Source organism: Rhinolophus sinicus, linkage group LG03 (assembly GCF_036562045.2).
Source record: "Rhinolophus sinicus isolate RSC01 linkage group LG03, ASM3656204v1, whole genome shotgun sequence".
Lineage (NCBI taxonomy): Eukaryota > Metazoa > Chordata > Mammalia > Chiroptera > Rhinolophidae > Rhinolophus > Rhinolophus sinicus.
Genome location: NC_133753.1, coordinates 72,200,590 through 72,218,574, shown reverse-complemented (window position 1 = coordinate 72,218,574; position 17,985 = coordinate 72,200,590). Strand labels below are relative to the sequence as shown.

At 40.7% G+C, this 17,985-nt stretch overlaps 1 protein-coding gene across 8 annotated transcripts in view; it reads left to right on the top strand.

Annotated features, from left to right (window-relative positions):
• The first annotated feature begins 812 nt into the window (after positions 1-812).
• The window catches only part of CHD8 (chromodomain helicase DNA binding protein 8), a 57,981-nt gene continuing 40,808 nt past the window's right edge, over positions 813-17,985 (top strand). For 3 of the 8 annotated variants that reach the window (XM_074328019.1, XM_019713556.2, XM_019713553.2), the window contains exon 1: positions 814-925. The gene's annotated coding sequence lies outside the window, so the exon portion shown is untranslated. Of the gene's footprint in view, positions 926-13,938; positions 14,020-14,294; positions 14,314-17,985 lie in introns of those variants that run through there. The other 5 variants (XM_019713558.2, XM_019713557.2, XM_019713554.2 and 2 more) reach the window with 4 other exon arrangements.

The window sequence follows — 17,985 nt, the reverse complement described above, 5'->3', positions numbered from 1 at the left end:
TCTATTGATGAGTTTAGGCCTTTTTAAAAATAAATTAAAGTTCTTCCCTAAATCCTTTTCGTTTCCAACTGACTCCCAGTCCTCCGTGCTGTCAATGTCAGAACACTGGAAAACTTGAAAGTGAAGCATAAGGGTTAGATGCATCTAGAATACATACATTAACCTATGTTGGTCTTATGCCGATATCCTGAGGAGTGAAGTGTCTATAAAGGATTATTTCAGGAACTGGGAAAACTTACTGTCATTCTAAGAATTCATTTTTATTAATAGCTTCTTTGATTTGGTAGGATCGCTTTACTCCTATGAGGGGGGGGTGGTTGCCTCTAACAACATTCAGCATTATTCCAGAGTTTCTCCCCATCGTGACTGAGGGACATTCTGATTATATAAAGGAGACTATGTTGGGGCTGGACCTAAGAAGTCCGACAGAACGCCGAAAAGAGCTTCAAATTCTTTAAGCACTCCCTCCTCCCTGTCCCCAAGGCACCAGCCCGATCCAAGATGGCTTCCCAGAAACAGGTAACTAAATGTTTTAGTTTAGAGCGCCCCCAACTGCGGGGGTGAAAAAAATAAAATGCCAAGAAGACTGAACCCCTGTGAACTGAGCCTTCGGAGGCGAGCTACCGCCAGATTTTTATTTTCAATCAGGCATATCTGTGGTTGCCTACGTACCCTTCTCAGCCTTTTAGGACCTCCCACCCTCGAGAGACTTCCTGGATGGCACTCACACTACCCTGCTTGGAGAGGCCGGATGTCGGCCCTGCCATTGGTGGGTGGGAGCGTAGGTGGGCGGAGCCGAGCTAGAACGGACTACTAGCAAGGTAGATTGAGGCGAGGGCTGGCCATGCTCCGCCGGAAGGCGCCTTGTTCTCCGAAAGGGTGAGTTGAAACGCTGGCTGGAAAGGAAACACCAGGACTGGTTCAGGTAGGCTTCCCGCTCACGCCTGCTCCTCAGTGCTAGCCCAAGGGTATTTGCAAAAGCTAAGGCTCTTAGAATTGGTTTCAGTAACTCATCCTCCTCGCTCCCCCGCCCTTTGCCCGTCCGCCAGTTGTTGAGGGATCAGGTGCTGGGTGATGCTCTGGACTGAACCATTCTCCTTTGTGAGAGGCCGGGGGAGAGGCCAGCTGCCGGGCCGCGGGGCCCCAGCCGCGCGAAGCCGCGAAGGGATCGGCCCCGGCCGCTGTGGAGTTTTACGGCTTGTCATTGCAATGCTGGGCGTGGTGTAGATTTGAGGCAGCTCCTTGTTCTTGTCCCTTCAGAGGAGGGAAAACTCCCTGACTCCGTTTGGTTACTTCATACTTTGGAAGTGGGAGGTTAGGGTTTTGTTTTTCTTTCTTTTTTCTTTTATTAATAATAAAGGTGGGTAGGAACGTGTGGAGTGAACGTGTGCAGGTTGTTATACATTATTAGGTGTAATTTCTTGGGTCTTTGGGAGAAGAAGAGCAGGCTTTTGGAGAGTGTTTAGAGATGGTGGGAAGAGGAGCTCAAGCCTTGGATCTCCATTGACAGGTCTGCAGAGCTTACTGGTTTTCTGTTGCATTATGTAAACTCTTCACTGGCAGAAGACCCCTCCCCCTGCCTCAGAGCGAATGCAATTTCTTTATTTACCTGTCTCTAGTGTCGCAGGGAATTTCCCTGCCATTGCAGCAGCTGTGCAAATGCAGCAGCTAGCTCCTACCTTATAAGGGGCAGTCCTGAAGTGACTAAGGCCTTCAAAGAAGAGGTGTATAGTGGAAGTGTATAGGTGTATAGATGTTTAGTGGACCGATCTCGTTTCAATGACTGAGCATAGTAAGCCAAAAAAGTCGAAGACTTAGAACTCGATGTCTTTTTCTTTTAAAGAATAGACATAGTGGAACGGCCCAAACATACGCCAAAAGGAGCTGCATTATCGTTGTCTACTGCATCCTACCATCGCACCCACAGCCACAGATTATTTATTTACTCTTCCTGTTGTTCTGAGCCTGTCAGTTCAGTCAGGAATTCTCTGACTGGATTAGCTTTAGTGTCAGCTAAGGTCCTACCTGGTGTGAGGCAGTTTAGATACTAGAAGGTGAGTTTGTGATGTGAATAATGTCCTCTGTTAATCAGATAATGACTTCTGTTTAAGAATTTTATTTGTATTGGTCACCAAATAGGTTTCAGAACAAATTGTGGTCAACCTCTTCATGCCAGAACGTGGGAAGCTTCTCATTCCAAGTGTTTTGGAATTATTCTGCTCCTTAAAAGAAAAAAAGAGTTATGATAAAAAAGCAGCATTTTCCCTTTATGAAGACCTGGGTTGCAAGAGTGGCATGGCAGTGGATCTGCAAGGCAAAAAGAAGGACACTGGCCAAAGAGAGGGTAGGCGTGTGTGTGAAGAGACAGGCTTGGGGGGAGGTTTAAAACTGAAATAGCAAAGGAGCAATGGATTGGGATAAGGGATTTGATGGATTCGATGGATTGATGTATGGGTGCTTACACAAGTCTCACCTTTCCCATATTTGCTCTATCCTGTGCATCGGGCCTTTTGATTTTGTCAATTCCCAAATTGACAAAATTGATTTAGACGTGGATAGAAAATGATAGAAATCTGCTGAGCTGATTGTCAATCACTAGGAAACAGGTCTTGTATTTCCCAGGACAGCCTTCTTTGTTGGAGTAGAAAAACCCTGGGTGTTGGGTGGAAGAATCCTAGCATTGTGGTAACCACCGCTGCAGAGTTTTGGTTGTAACAGGAAAAATTTGACATTTTTGTGAAGTGTTAAGTTTCTGATAGGCAAGGTAGGATGGTGAGGAAGATCAGACTCTAAAGGAAACCATTGTATACATCTCCTTTGAAAAGGGTGGGATTTTTCTAAGCACAACTACCGTTTAAGATTAATTTGTGAGTGCCAAGAACTGTGCTTGTTTATTGAATGAGATTTTATATTCTCATCTATTGAAAGACTGACATTTTCAGAGCATTCAGATGGATACTAAATGCTTTGAAGCCCTGCAAGAGTTAAGCTATCTTCTGAGCTTACATTGAGCCTAATACCTTGGGAATAAACAGAAGACAAATATTTTTCTGGACCTTCTACCCTCAGTCCTCTTCTGCACTTGGCATTTGAGCAAGTCCCTCATCTGCAGGTCTTTGCATGACCTACCCTTGCACCACTGTGACCAACCTCGTACCGTATTTACTCTTTTACCTTTAACATTTGATTCCTTGATAGGCTTATCATTTCATATCTTACTCAGTTTATATATCTCCTCTTTAATTCGTTTTTTATTCTTTTCCTCACAAAGTTGGTGGTCTTCCTGTCGTCCTTCCACTATGATTTTGTTCACTTTGCTTTTTGTTTTTATTCACTGACATTGAAACTTTTTGCTTCTGTCTTCCTGAAGCCTTTTAAGGAATGTAAAGAAACCTTAATTTTCAAGATGTGGTTCCTTTGGTACCTGGCACCCAAGTGAAAGTTGTATTTCTATTTAAAACTGTTATTATATGAACTGTTTACCATTGTCTAAAAGTTTATTTACCCATTTGTTACACTCTAAATTTTATCCTAAATAACCTTTCCTCCTCTTAACCTCTCAGTTTTGTCTTGTGGTAGGTATTAAGTTGTAATTTAGCTCTTTTTTTTGGTTTTCTAACTATTTCATATTGCCTTTAAGATTTTCATTGTATTTGTATTGCAAAATAATGCACCTTTTTGTAGTTACTAGTGTTTTAAATTTAAACTACAAAGTATGTTAGTCTCTGAGATTTCTCATTAAGCTGTTCTGTAGGTATCTTTTTTTTTTCCCTTTACCATCTATTACTTTCTGTCCTTCACCAAGCTCTTGGTTGTTTAATGTCACCTGAAGCGAAATGGTCAATTTAAAAAATATCTTAATTCTCGCCTTCAGACTGTAGTTGGAGACTTTAAAAAATAAAATACTTAATTTCTATCTACCACTGTATGTTGCATGATAATCAGAAATCCACCAGGCATAAACGGAAACTGGAGTGCCATAGATAATTGCTTTACATTCGTCTTCAGCAGGGATGGATCCAGGAATATATTCCAAGCAGTGTAAAGAAACCAGACAATGCTCTGGTTTCTTCAATTTCAAACTATATATTCTTATTAGTTTGTTTGCGAAGAGTTCCCAGAACATTAGACCCACTCCTATTCAAATAAAAATAAGAAAAATTTCAAAGACAAACCAAGGATTTTTCAAAGTATTCACTCTTAAACATAATTATTAAGAAAAGATTGGGTTTGTCATTGAAAGAATGAAATATCCCTTATTTTATTTCCTCTGTACATTTTCAGAGAACTTTGTTGTATATGGCTTCATTTTATTTGGCGTTTTCAAACTTTATTTCATTCTAAAAAGGTAATTAAATGACATGCTACTGAAATTACTAGGTAATAATAGGACTGTGCTTCTTTTCTCTCCTGTATGTCAGCATGTTAAATGTGATAGTTCTAATCCTTTGGGTAATGTCCCAATATTCCAATAATTAGTGATTTTGTAGTAACACCTTTTTGTTTTGAGTCTGTAATTCTCTTAAAACTATGTCAGTACTTTTCTGAGAAAGGATTCATATTAACTTAATTCTTCATTTCATCTGAGAGGAAGGACATTCAAGAGCTGTAAAGTCTTTCAGATTTCTTAAATTGTCTCTATGCTCAGTATAGAAACCTTTGGAATATCCTGCTTTCATTTTTTCTTCCACAACATAACTTTGGGGATCCACTACATCTTTGGGAATTATTCCTTTGGGACATGGGTATTCAGAAGTACATTGTCCCATTAGTGATATGAGAATTTCTTCTTTGTTGGTTCTAGAAGAAACCAGTTATTTTGATAGTTTGGTTGCCTGTTTAGAGCCTAAATCATAGGAAGATTTTATAATGGAACATTATTTTATCAGATATACATGTACATAAATAAACTGAATGACTGGGAAGATTTTTCTGGATTTTTGAATAGGGGCTACCAAGTTGCGAGAACACTAAACTTTCACTCAGTGGTTTATTCTTCATTGCTTCTACTCAGTACTCAGTACTCAGTACTCAGTCATTCTCTTTTTTTCACCCCTAATGTGTCTGGGGAGTGGAGCACATTAGTCAGCTCTTTGTTTATTATTAACACTTCATTTCTCCAGTAAATAGAGTGCTTTTGCCTGTTTTTCAGGTATGCCTCCTGTTGAGGCCACATTTTTTGCGAGGTCTTATATATAGTATATGTAATGATCACTTCCATTCACTGCTCTTCTGTAAGTCTTGGGAGTCAAAAGTTGAGGCAGTTGGATCCGGGCATGTGAACCACCAAAGGATAGCCTAGTCAGTTGGAGAATGTTAAGTTCCCACAAGCAGGCATTGAGAAAGTAAATGAAGTACTATAAGATAAACTCTGGTTTCGGGGCTCCACACAGGAAAGATGGCGCCTGCCTGCAGGCTGCGGGGAAGGAAGGCCCCATGCAGGGAAAATGGGGACTGTCCCTCCAGTGCTCGCCCCGAAGTTACACAACTCAGTCTTTCCCCGTATGTCTCCGACATCCCCAGAGTCACCGTCTGTCTGCCGAGCCCAGGCCTCCTTTCCTTGGATCTAATGTCCCCAGTAAACTCTGGTGCTGCTGTTCACTGTGTGACCTTGGGCAAGTTTCTTGGCCTCCCGGAACCTCATTTGTAAAATGGAGACAACACTGGTAGAACTACTGAATGAGATAACTGATGAAAAGAACTTAGCACACTTCCAGGCACAGGATTCAGCCCATCAGTCCAGCCTGTCTAGAGCCATCTGGTTCCTGTTGATGTTTTTGCAATCTATCTTTTTTTTTAAACTCAACTACAAATTTGGTAAACAGGTGTTTTATATTTTCAACTAGGTCATTAATAAAAATGTTGCACAGGTCAAAAAAAAAAAAAAGATAGACTCTGGTTTCATCCCTACAAATACAAAAATGATTAACTGAATTACCTGGATGTTGCCCTAGACACCAGTGCTGGTTGAAGTCAGTTATTTGTTTGTTTGTTTATTTATTTATTTAATTTAGTTTCAGATGCACAAAACAGCATAGTGATTAGACATTTACATCCCTCACAAAGTGATAACCCCCTCTAAGTCTACTACCCCTCTGGCATGGTGCACAGCTGTCACAATACCGTTGACTATATTCCCTATGCTGTGCTTTACGTACTATGACTACTGTGTTTCCCCGAAAATAAGACCTAACTAGAAAATAAACCCTGGCATGATTTTTCAGGATGACGTCCCCTCAACATAAGCCCTAATGCGTCTTTTGGAGCAAAACTTAATATAAGACCTGTCTTATTTTCGGGGAAACGAATATATGTGTGCACACACATATATATATTTTATTGATTCAATACTATTTTACATTAGTTTCAGGTGTACATCGCATTTTATATAAATGGTTAGGCATTTATATAATCTATGAAGTGATCCCCCAATAAGCCCAGTACCCATCAGACACCCTACATAGTCCGTGGTTTTGAGGTTAAAAGGTTGCGCTGCTTCCTCAGCCTGGTAGTACCAGAGTCCTTTCATCCTGCCCAGCGGTCCTACTATTCTAATTGTGAAACTTTTACATCTATTTCAGTATCCCACCATTCTGCTTAGCAGATCAGCTCCGCCAAGTCTCTAAGGAGTAATTTTGCTTTGAGAGAAACCTTTAGTGGTACTCTTTTAAATTATTGGACAGGGAATAATAAACTCCTCTTTATTTGCCTTCAGTGTGCCAAACATTGTACATTCTCTTTTAATCTTCAGAATAATCCTGAAATGTATGTGATGTTAGCTTCATCTTACAGAAGCAAGCAAAGTAAGACTTAGGCTGAGTAGCTTAACTAGGAGCAGGACTCCAGTCTGTTGGACTTCAAAGCCCACTCGTTGTCCAGCGTCCCCCCATTTAAAAGTTCAGTGCTGACTCCTGTGGGAGAAAGGTCTTTGACTAATAAGACCTTGCTACAGCGTACCTTTAGCAGTTGGAGAGCCTTGAGAATGTAAAATTTCTTTTTGTCTTTGTATCTCTGTTAAAAGGCGAAAAAGAATAGTTTGTTTCTTTTCATTTAGCTTAGTTATTTTGGAGACAAGATTATGTGAGTACTTTAAGCTCTACAGAGGAAAATCACTTGGTCAGTCTTGCAAATAACTCCCATTTTTCAGCCAATGGAAGTCAAACTAATGCACTAAATTTTCATAAATCCCGTGTCACTGGATTATTTTTTTTGTGCCTAGAGGCACAAGTGTGATAATAACAGTGCTTTATAATGTTTCTCCTCCTCCCCTCCTACACACTTTTTTAACATAAATGTTGCAATGAAAACAATTCCTCATAAATAATTAAGTAAATACTTGTATTTTTCTGTCAGGCTGAGCAAATGTATGTATACTTGGCCCAGTTAAAGTAGGGCATGCAAGAGTGGTATGGGGGAGCATACAGAGGACGGGGACTCTGTTCCCTAAATTTTATACACATAGGTAGTTACTTATGCTGATGTCCCAAAGTGGCTTCATACAAGGTGAATGTCTTGATCCAGTTAGATATTTCTCATCTGGAACCCTGAATGTTATTTTCACTTTGGTGACCATGTGCCATGAAGAGGAGCTTCTCTAGATCCTGTCTAACTTGACCTAAGGGCAGTGATCCTTAAAGATTAGGCTCTTATTTGCTGTCTTCAGACTCAGGCCAAAACTCTAGGGTTTTACTGGAAAAATATCTACAATGAGGTTGACTTAAAAATGAATCCATGCCCTATTTTTCAAGTCATATGGGTATAGTGTCATCCATTCGCTTCTTGCCACAACTTTAAATTGGCCACCACTGAGGCTTTATGGTCCCAAGTCTAAAAGAGATAACTGAAATTTTATTACTTTCAACAGTGATTATCACATGATAGAAAATAGTCTTTAATATGTATTGCAGCCCCTTGTGCTATATGTAAAAACTGTGTCTGCTGCAGGTTCTGAAAAGTGAAGATGCTTATGATTTTATAATGCTTCTTCTGAAAGTTTCTGGTAGGATATGTGCCACTGCCCATTAATTTGTTACTGTCTCTGCAGTCCGAGGGGAGTCCTTGGTTTTGCTCAGAAACTTCCCTGTTAGCCCTCCGCAGCCTCACTCCCACACACCTTTGGCTGGAAGTTGAAAATGCATTCCTTCAACAAAAGTAAATGGAATGCCCAATACCACCTGGTAAACAAAGGGAATGTTGTAATGAATAAGTCGTACACAGTCCCTTGTCCTCTGCAACTTACATTCTAATATGGGGAGGTGGTAGACATCAAACAATTACCTGTATAATCAGTTATTCAATTTCTATTACAAAAAGAAGTTACGGATGTTACAAGAGAATTTATAATAGAGGCATGTAACCTCAAGCCTGGTGTTGTAGGGTGGTTAAGTTTGTGACTTCTAAAGCCACACTGCCCAAATTTGAAACTGGCACCACTTTTCACTAGCTATGGGATGTTGGGCAAAAATTACTTGTATCTCTGCCTCAGTTTCCTTATCTGTAAAAATAAAGATAGTTATTTCAGGCTTAAGAAAATTAAAAGGGTCATACATTTTCATTGCTTAGAAGAGTGCCTGCATGTAATGTCCACTGCATAAATTTGGCTATTTTTTGTCTGGGAGGTCAGGGAAAGCTTTTTTTTTTTTTTTTTGATGTTGAAATGAGCTTTGAAGAATAAGAATTAAATAGGCAGAATGGAGGGGAATCAGTTAGAAGTCAGTTGCATTAGTTTGGGGAAGTGAGGATGGTAAATTGACCCAGAATGTCAATAGAGGCAGAAGTGGATGGATTTGAGGGCTATTTATGAGGTAAAGGTAGGATTTAAAATATTGCCTATAGGTGGTAAGGTAAGGAAGAGGGTTTCTGGTCTCTGCAGCCATGAACAAATAGGAGATGCTGGAGGACGATTACCACCTTTGTGTGTGTGCATGCATGGTGGTGGGGATGCAGGAGACTAGATAGACTACCAAGGAATCCGTGCCCTTGAGGTTATACGCCTCTTACAGGAGAGCTGGACAAGGGGGTCAGCCAAGGGGACTGGAGAGACTACCAAGAAGAGCTACTACATAAGCAAGTGGATGTATAAGTCTGGAGTTCAAAGTTGCCTCCTTGCCCAAAGATATAAATGAGAGACGTAAGCATATAGATCATTTGTTGAAAAAAATAATAATTGAGGTCATATATGTGAAGTAGACATTCTTAAAAAGAAAATATAGAACGAGAAGGAAAGAGGGCTCTGAGGACCAAAGTTTGGTGAACTTGAACAATGAAAGGCTGGTAAAGGAGAAGTGGTAGAAGAAGAGGCAGAAGGAAAACCAGAAAAGTGTGGTGTCTTGAAAACCATCCAGAAAAAGTGTTTGAGGGCAGGACTGGTTTTTCTGAAAGCCTTATGACCCTTCCTTGGATCCCTGAGAGTCTTGACTTAGGTCTCATCACTTAAAGTTGGATACTAGTGATTTAGAACATCTACAGCAGGTTCAGGCTGACTGAAACCAATTAGTTGAACATTATCTTCATACTCTAGAATCTAAAGTGTAGTTATTCCTGTTTGCCTTAAATTAGATTTAATATAGAGGGAGAAAACTAAAGTGTACATTCAAGTTCCTAGGTATTAATGAATTATTTTGGAGGCCATTGATCTGAGTGGTGATACCCTCTAAGGCTGATTAACATTTCTTAAGTAGGTAGACTCACTGGCAAAACCAATTTTTCTCCAACTATCCAGCAACATTTGTTGAGTACCTCCTAGGACATAGTGGTTATACGCCAAATACCGTGCTAGGTGTTTCGTTAATCCTCATTAGTGGGCTTGTAACTTGATCCTCCTTTGTAGAAAGAACTAGACTCAGAAAGGTTAATTTACTTGGAGGGACAGAAATTTGAACCCAGATCCCTCTGACTTCAAAGTTCATTATACTTCTATGTACAAATATAAATAAAATACAAAGTAGAAGATAATTATCCTAAAAAAATACTTTGCAAAAATGCTATGAAAGCTCATGTGGGACTGATTACTTTTGGCTTGACGATGAAAAGTAGGGCTCAAAAAGGCTTTCAATTATTAAATCCAATGGACATTTTAAAGTTCTTGTATTATTGGACATTTTTGCTTTGTTCAACAAAACTGATCACTCTTTCTTCCCCTTGTAACATTCTATCCTTTACTTCTGTTTCATTGTACTCTCTGCTTCTCTAGCTTTTCTTTCTCAACCTGCTCGGTAGGTGTAGCTTATTTTGTTTCTTAAATCTTGATGTTCTCCTGGGGTTCCTCACTTTGCACCAAAAATCTTGAGGTTTCCAGCTAAGCGTTTTGTTTAGCCTGCATAATGTTTAAGACATTTTCTGAAAAATTAGTTATCTACATTTAAAACCTAGAAGATTTACATAAGATTGTATTTCTGGCTTTTGAAAAATCTGAAGTTCTCTCTCAACCTTGGATGTGTGTTTCCACATGGCCCCACTTAACTAGAGCTGAATAGCAGACACTCTCTTTGAAATGGACGTCGGTTCTCCAAGTCTTCATAGACCCCAACATTCTCTATTGTCACCCCATCAGTATTGGTGCAGTTTTTCATATACTTGCTCTGCTCTTCACACTCTCTGGGTAATCTTCAACTCTTAAAACTACCATTTAGATGCTGATAACTCTAAATCTATCACCGAGCCAACGTTTAGACTTATACGTCCAACGTCCTATTGAATATCACTACCTAACATACTGTAAGTGACTTGGACTCAACATGGCTGAACTCATCTTTGCCTCTAAACTCTAGGTTCTACTGATTTTTATCCCCAAAGTATTGCTCGGCTCTGTCCCTTCCTCCCTATCATTGTCTTTTGAACCACCTTGCCGTGATTCAGGCCCTAATCATCTTGTTAGGATTCTTGTTTGCAAACAGCAAAAATCATCTGTTGGCTTACGTAAGCAGAAAGGGAATTTATTGGAAGGATGTTGTATGGCTCACAAAATCAACGGGAATGCTAGAGAATTTGGCTTAGAAAATGATCTGGAACCAAGGGCAGTTAGAGACATGGAGAACTTGGCCAAGGTCACACCAGTGAACAGTCTGTTCAGGATGCGCAGTAGAACTCTGTGTCTGCCATTGCTGGATATTGTCTGACTAGTTGGTTCTGGGTCTTTGCATTACCTCTTCAAAGTCAAAGTTCCCCATACGTGTGTGTACTTCAACTAGCCTACTAGGTCATGTGTGTACTTGGTCTCTGCCAGGAAGAAGAAGCAAGCTCTAATCCCACCCCACCCCCTGGCTCTATAGTGGGAGGTAAGATCCAGCCTCCATTTGAAGACTTTTTTTTTAAACAAATTTTATTGGGGAATATTGGGGGACAGTGTGTTTCTCCAGGGCCCATCAGCTCCAAGTCCAGTCACCGTTTTAAATCTTTAGTTGCAGGGAGCACAGCCCACCATCCCATGTGGGAATCGAACCAGCGACCCTGTTGTTCAGAGCTTGTGCTCTAACCAACTGAGCCATCCAGCCGCCCCCATTTGAAGACTTTTACCTTGAGTTATTCCCCCAAAATAGTAAGGGGGCTTTTGGCTGCTGGGCAAATATCCGCTATACAACCCTTTTCTGGATTACTTTAGCATTCTCCTAATTGCTTCTATGTCCTCTGTCCCATCATCCCCCAAATCTATTCTCTATCCAACAGCCAGAGTTAGCTAACCAAAATGCAGTTCTGATCATGTCATTCCATGTTTCAGTGGCTCCTCATCTACCTATAAGAGAATGCTTTGACATGGTGTTCAAGGCCCTCCTTACAGGGTCTGGCCCTTACCTATCCATTCAATCTCATCTCCCTCTAATTTCTTCTTTGTGATTTACACTTTGGCAAGACTGAACTACTGAAGAGTTTCCGCTACATGTCTTATGTTCCTCTACATATCTCACTGCTGTGCTCTGTTTTGCCTTTCCTCTTACTGTTCCTGCTGCCTGAATATCCCTTTCTTGTATTCCACTTCCCTTTCCCGGTTAACTTTTCCTCATCCATTAGGAAACTACTTCTTTGATACCTTTTCCTCCTAAGTTATGAAGTCCCTTTCATCTGTAATAGAGTCCTACTATTTCATTGCATATATCACCTTGTATTATAATTGTCTACATTTGTCACTACTGTCATACTTCCTACTGTTCACCCTCTCCCCACATTTAATACACAAATGTACTCCTACATATTGTGAGTTCTTTGAGGGTAGAGATCATTCTTACTCACCTTTGGTTCAATAATACTACCACATTACTTGGTATATCATGTGTTTAATAAGTGTTGAGATAATGAAGAAGCATTTGATACAGATCTTAGATCATAAGACTTTTGATAAGGCAAATAAATGAAATAAGGATGACATATAATTTGAAGGCAATAACATTAGCTAGGCCCAGATGAGAACAAAAATATGACAACAGTAAATTGTCTTTTTTTTTGCTAACATATAAGTGTATGCGTAGAAAAATAGTTGGAAATAAGACTGGAAAGGCAAAATGTGGTCTTAAGTTGTATCTTAAGTAACCAGGAACCTTTGAAAGTTTCTAAACAGGGAACTGATTTGGCCAGACTGTGTTTTAGGATATTAATCTGGTAGCAGATTGGATTAGTAAGGGGAGAGACCAGTTATGAGGCGCTTACACAAGCAACTGCATAAATAAATAGATGGCAGCAGAAATAGAAGTGTCAGATATATGAATCCTAATTTTGCCATATAATTCCATAGTTGAATCACCCGACTCTCTAAGCCTCAGTTTTCTCCTCTGTACAACAGGAGGGCTGACTTGATATGACCGCTTAAATCTTTGCCAGCTCCAAAATCTGTGATATATAGTAAGAGAGTCAGTGGAACTTGGCAAATGATTGGATGGTGGATACAGGAGGAGGTTTCAGAGACACCTTTGAGGTTTTGAGCCTGAGTGAATTGGAAAACATTATTGCTGTTTATTGGGTGTCCTAGCAATAGTGGTAATGCTAGGATATTTAAAAATAGGAGATCTGCCAAGTTGGTCTTCCTTGTTTGTGTCCTAGAGTACAGAAAGTAGGATTTCATTGTTGAGGATGGTTACATTTCAGGGGAAACTAGTGGTTAGGAGGCAAGCAACTTTCAATAACAATTTACTTTTGGGGGAGGTTAAGCTTGCATATCATCGTTCTGAGATTGACTAGCCTCCTTGGGAATTAGAGTGGTCTCAAGTGGCACTGCAAAGTGGACACTGGCCAATCTGTCAAAGGGGTTGAGTTTCTTTCAACAGAAACGAGGTGGGGGCAGGAGACCAGGTTTGGGGGTGAGGAGTGGGTGTGTGTTTTGGAGGGGAGGAGGCTGGGACTTCTTAGAGGGCCCCTGGGGTTAGATTACTTTCTAGAAAGAGATACTGCTGCCCAAGGGTTGGGGTGTCAAAAATGCAAGCCAGCATTTTGGATTGTGGCAGAAAGAGTATTTTCTCTTTTAAGAGTAAAAGGCCCCCATATTCCAGCAACTGGGCTGACTCACTCCCATGATGGAGGGAAGATTTGGCCCTTTTTAATGGATAAGGGAATAAGGTATATTTACTACAAGCAGAGGGGTTGACAGAGCTGCTAGAAAGCAGGGGATTCAGGGAAGCAGAGTTGGCCTAGTGTAGAACCCTCCCTCCCGAGTTTATGCTTTTCGGTGTGCAGAATACAGTGTAGGTGGTAGGGAATTTCATCCCTAGGACTAGTTTCCCGCAGCATGAGAGCGTTCCTCTGGCCAGGCCCCTTTTTTTCAAGCAAGCTGCAGGCTTCGCCTCGGCCCTAGAAACCGGATAGGCCTCTCCGTGCGCTCTCAACCTAACCCGCGGTGGCGGGGGAGGGGGAAGCTCTCCCAAGTCCCACCCTTTGCGCTGTTTTGCGTGTTTGCGCTTCCTGTGAGTGGCAGTACCGCTTAGCCAATGAGGACGCGGGGCGGGCAGGAGCATCAAGTTAGGTTGCGCAGGAGGAGGGGGAACTGGTGCTGGAGAGACAGCAAGAGGGGCGAACCGGCCCCCCACGCCGCTGCAGGTAAAGGTACCTCTGTTCCCCCGGTGGAATGAGGCACAGCTCCTTTTCTCCTTCAGAGCTTGTCCGGCCTTCCAGCCTATAGCTTCCGCCCTAACATTGCTCGGACCCAGGCATCTACACCCCACCTTCCCCCCGCATCTTCCCCGTCTTGGCCATCCCCACTCTGGAGGGCACCCCGCTAGCTCCCTCCCTCAAGTGCATGTACCTCATCTCCATTTTTGGGTTCCAGTTGCCAGAAATCTCCCGCCTCTGCCGTATGGGCCTTACTGGCACCAACCCCGGCAGTATGAGCAGGTAATGTACCCGGGTCCCCGCCACCCCCACCCCCAGTCGCAATTCACTGTTCATTAACCCCTGACTTCCTTACCTTCCCCCTTCCCTTCTCTCATGTGAATATATCATTTCTGTAGTTTCTCCTTTATTCCCTGAACATTCGTACATGTTTTTAGCTTTCACAGTTGCCTGTTTTGCGTTTCCTGTTTATTCAGGACACACTTTAACCAGCCACGTTTGCCCCCAAATATCCGTACCCCTGATTGAAGTGTGAATGCTTTTTCCTTAAGTTAATTGGGGAAACAAAACAGAGTGGTCACATTTAGCAGTGAGAATGGTGAAGATAGAGGAAATGGCCTAGGATCCCGATCTTGAAATCTCATGAGTGGCTCCAAGTTAAAAGCTCCATTTCTTAGTGTCTGTGTCCTTCCATCCTGATCCCTTACTGACCCTAAATTGTGATTACATTCACCTTGGGAGTTTATTTACCAGCTACAGTACAGTTTTTAAATCCTTTTCTTTTAAAATTGTGTTGGTGATTTTAGTTTTAGGCCTTCTGATTATTTTATTTTCAAGTGACTTCTCAGTTAAGCTGTGCCCTTCTTGAGTTTCAATAATGGTGTATATGTTTGTCTGCAGCTGATCCTGTAGAAAGGATACAGTTTTCAATAACAAGATCTATACTTTGAAGTCAAATAGTTCTTTTCTGAGTCTTTGAGCATTTAGAGGTTAAGCTGGCATGGGTAGTGCTTTGTTAAAATGCTATACAAAAGTGGTCAGCATTTGTCAATATGGCATTGGTTCGTTATCTTCTAGGAGGATGGGCAATACAGAGAAATCTGTTTAAGTGGAGAATGGATGTCTGCAGTTCAGTTTCAGTTATCTGTTAGGCAGCCTGGGCTGATCTCTGTTGCAGTGTTTCTCATCCATCATAAACAATAACTATGATAACTCCCTTTTGAGAGACCATAAGAAGTCTTACTCCATCACAGAGGTGTTGATAACCCTTCCAAGCCAGGCATGCTTCTTCTTTCTCTCCTCTCCCAATTGTCTTTTATAGATCCTCACTAGCCAAGAAGATTTTGTCCAGTTTTACTGAATATAAATAACCTAAGCAATGAAACGTGTTTTCCGTTTCCACTTAATAAATATAAAATGATAACATTGAATACGCATTTTCAAACTACACCATATAGCTTCCATCCACCATTGAGAATCACTTCTTTGTTAAAAAGTATGGGGAGATTGAGATAGAAAAGTACAGAGCAGAAATAAAGTCCTTTATGATCGGACAGACAAGTTATTATTGAAATGTGGAAGGGTGAGGAGACCTGTAAAATAAGAACAGGAGAGTTTGGACTCTAGATTTCAAGAAAAACCCACAAACACCCAAGAAGAACTATATTAAAGGTGATAAAGCTGCAGAACAGCAGTTTATACTTACATCAAGGGAAAGAAGTAGTTAGCCCTTTAAGAAGGAGGTGAGGTGAAGGGCTATTATATAAAGCATTTCTTAGTGTTAACTGGCTTGGTATTTGGAGACTATAGGTGTATGGTCTTGGATTTTAACCTTAACTGACTATTTTGTGCCTCTTCTGCCCAACTCCCACCGCTCAGAATTTCTGTCATTAGTCTAGTCATTAGGAATTATTGAAAGTGATTAATTGAAACCATTCAACTCTGTCTTTCCTTTTGAGCATATACATGTGTTTCTTTTTTGGGCAATGGTAGCCAGACTGGCTTTTTATTTTCAATATGATAAAAGCCTGGTATAACTTCTTTGTCTAGACAGTTGTTTTACTTGAGGTATCCAGGTGTTTCATGCATTTGAACGCTTAACACCTATTTTTACTACCAGGGTTTAAACCATAGAAATAGAATTCAGGGGGTAGATGAGCTTGGTAGGATAGGCCAGATATGGATACAGCCAGGATGACCCATAAAGTAGGAATTGAAGGGGCAGGGGGTGTGGGGGAATGAAGAAAGTTGGAGGGTATGTTGGAAGGGGTTTAATCTTTTGAGAGTCAAGGACAACTTAAAGATGGGAGTTAGAAAAGAAGCAGGAGACTAGGATTTAAAAATATGTGCAAAAATGAATTAGGTCAGTAGAAGAAGTGAGTTGATGGGGTCGGACTGAGAAGCAGTGAAACTTGGTAGTGTGGCATTAAGTCAGTGGTGACATTTTTATTTTTATTTAAATGATTTTTTATTTTTTTTTAATTTTTTATTGGGGAATATTGGGCAACAATGTGTTTCTCCAGGGCCCATCAGCTCCAAGTCATTGTCCTTCAATCTAGTTGTGGAGGGCGCAGCTCAGCTCCAAGTCCAGTTGCCGTTTTGAATCTTTAGTTGCAGGGGGCACAGCCCACCATCCCATGTGGGAATTGAACCGGCAACCCTGTTGTTAAGCGCTCGCGCTCTAACCAACTGAGCTACCTGGCCACTCCCAGTGATGACATTTTTAAATTATTGGGCCCACATTGAACCAGGAGAAGCAGAAATTTGGCCCCCAAATTGGGAAGGGAAATAAATGATAAATACATTGATCTTTAGAAACATACTCAAGTCGTAGGTAGGTAAGGAAATATTTTAGATACTATTAGCCTTGTTTCTCCCATTAAAAAATAAGATCTTTTTCTGTCTGATATTGGGCTGCTATTGAGGGAAGGAAGAGCATTTGGATGAATAAATAGCAAGGAGTTGTGGAAAGGACAGAACACCCCATGAAAGAAAAGGCAGGTTATAAACTATTATCAGCATAAACTAGTTAGTGGAAACTTTCACAGTAGTTTTTATACGACACCTAACTGTTAGATAGTTAGTGTAACTTCTCTTCGATATTTAGTGTAACTTCTCTGACAGTGAATAGGAGATGAAAGATAATAGGTAGCAAAATAAGGGCATAACTAGAAAAAAGCTGATGATAGTGTTGAAGAAATTTATAAAATTACTGAGTCAATTTTCATTGAATCAAGAAACTGATAACTTTTCTGATTGCCATTTTGAGTAACTTTGGGGCAGGTTATTAGACAGGAGAGGCTAGAATGAGCTGGAGGAATAGTTTAGCCAGGAGTGGGAAGTGATAGGGATCCTGGGTGAGACGTGAAGGGTATACAATTACTGAAGAAAGGAAGATCTTGTTTAACATTGATGGAGACGCCATGTATACTTTGTAATTTTGACGGATGTGCCAACTACTGATGAGTGTGTTCTATTTATCTATGTCTGAGTTTCTGGGATATTTAACCACACTACATATTGTTTTATAAGGATAAGTAGAAGGGGTTAAGGGAGGGAAAAATAGTTTGGGTGTTGTGTGGAAAACATGCCTTCTTTACTCAAGTCTACAGTGTACACTGACAAATTTCTTCTCTGGTGCCTTCTAAAAATTAGGAGAAATGGTCTTGTCAATTAAGGCTTTTCTGGATTGTCAAATATTGATATCATATACAACTTTTTTATATAGTTTAGTTATCGGTGATGTATTCAAAATTCCTTGTCTTAGTTTTTACTTTTTCTAGCACTTTCATGAACTTGAAGCCTCAGACATGGCTTTAGTAAACATATTTCAGTTACTTGTAGAATAGTTTTTCAAGATGGCAAGCTTTCTACTGTCTCATCTTAGAATCAGGGAATACCATTTAGTTTCTGTGAGGACTGAATGGTTTCATTCTAGATACTGCAAGCAAATAT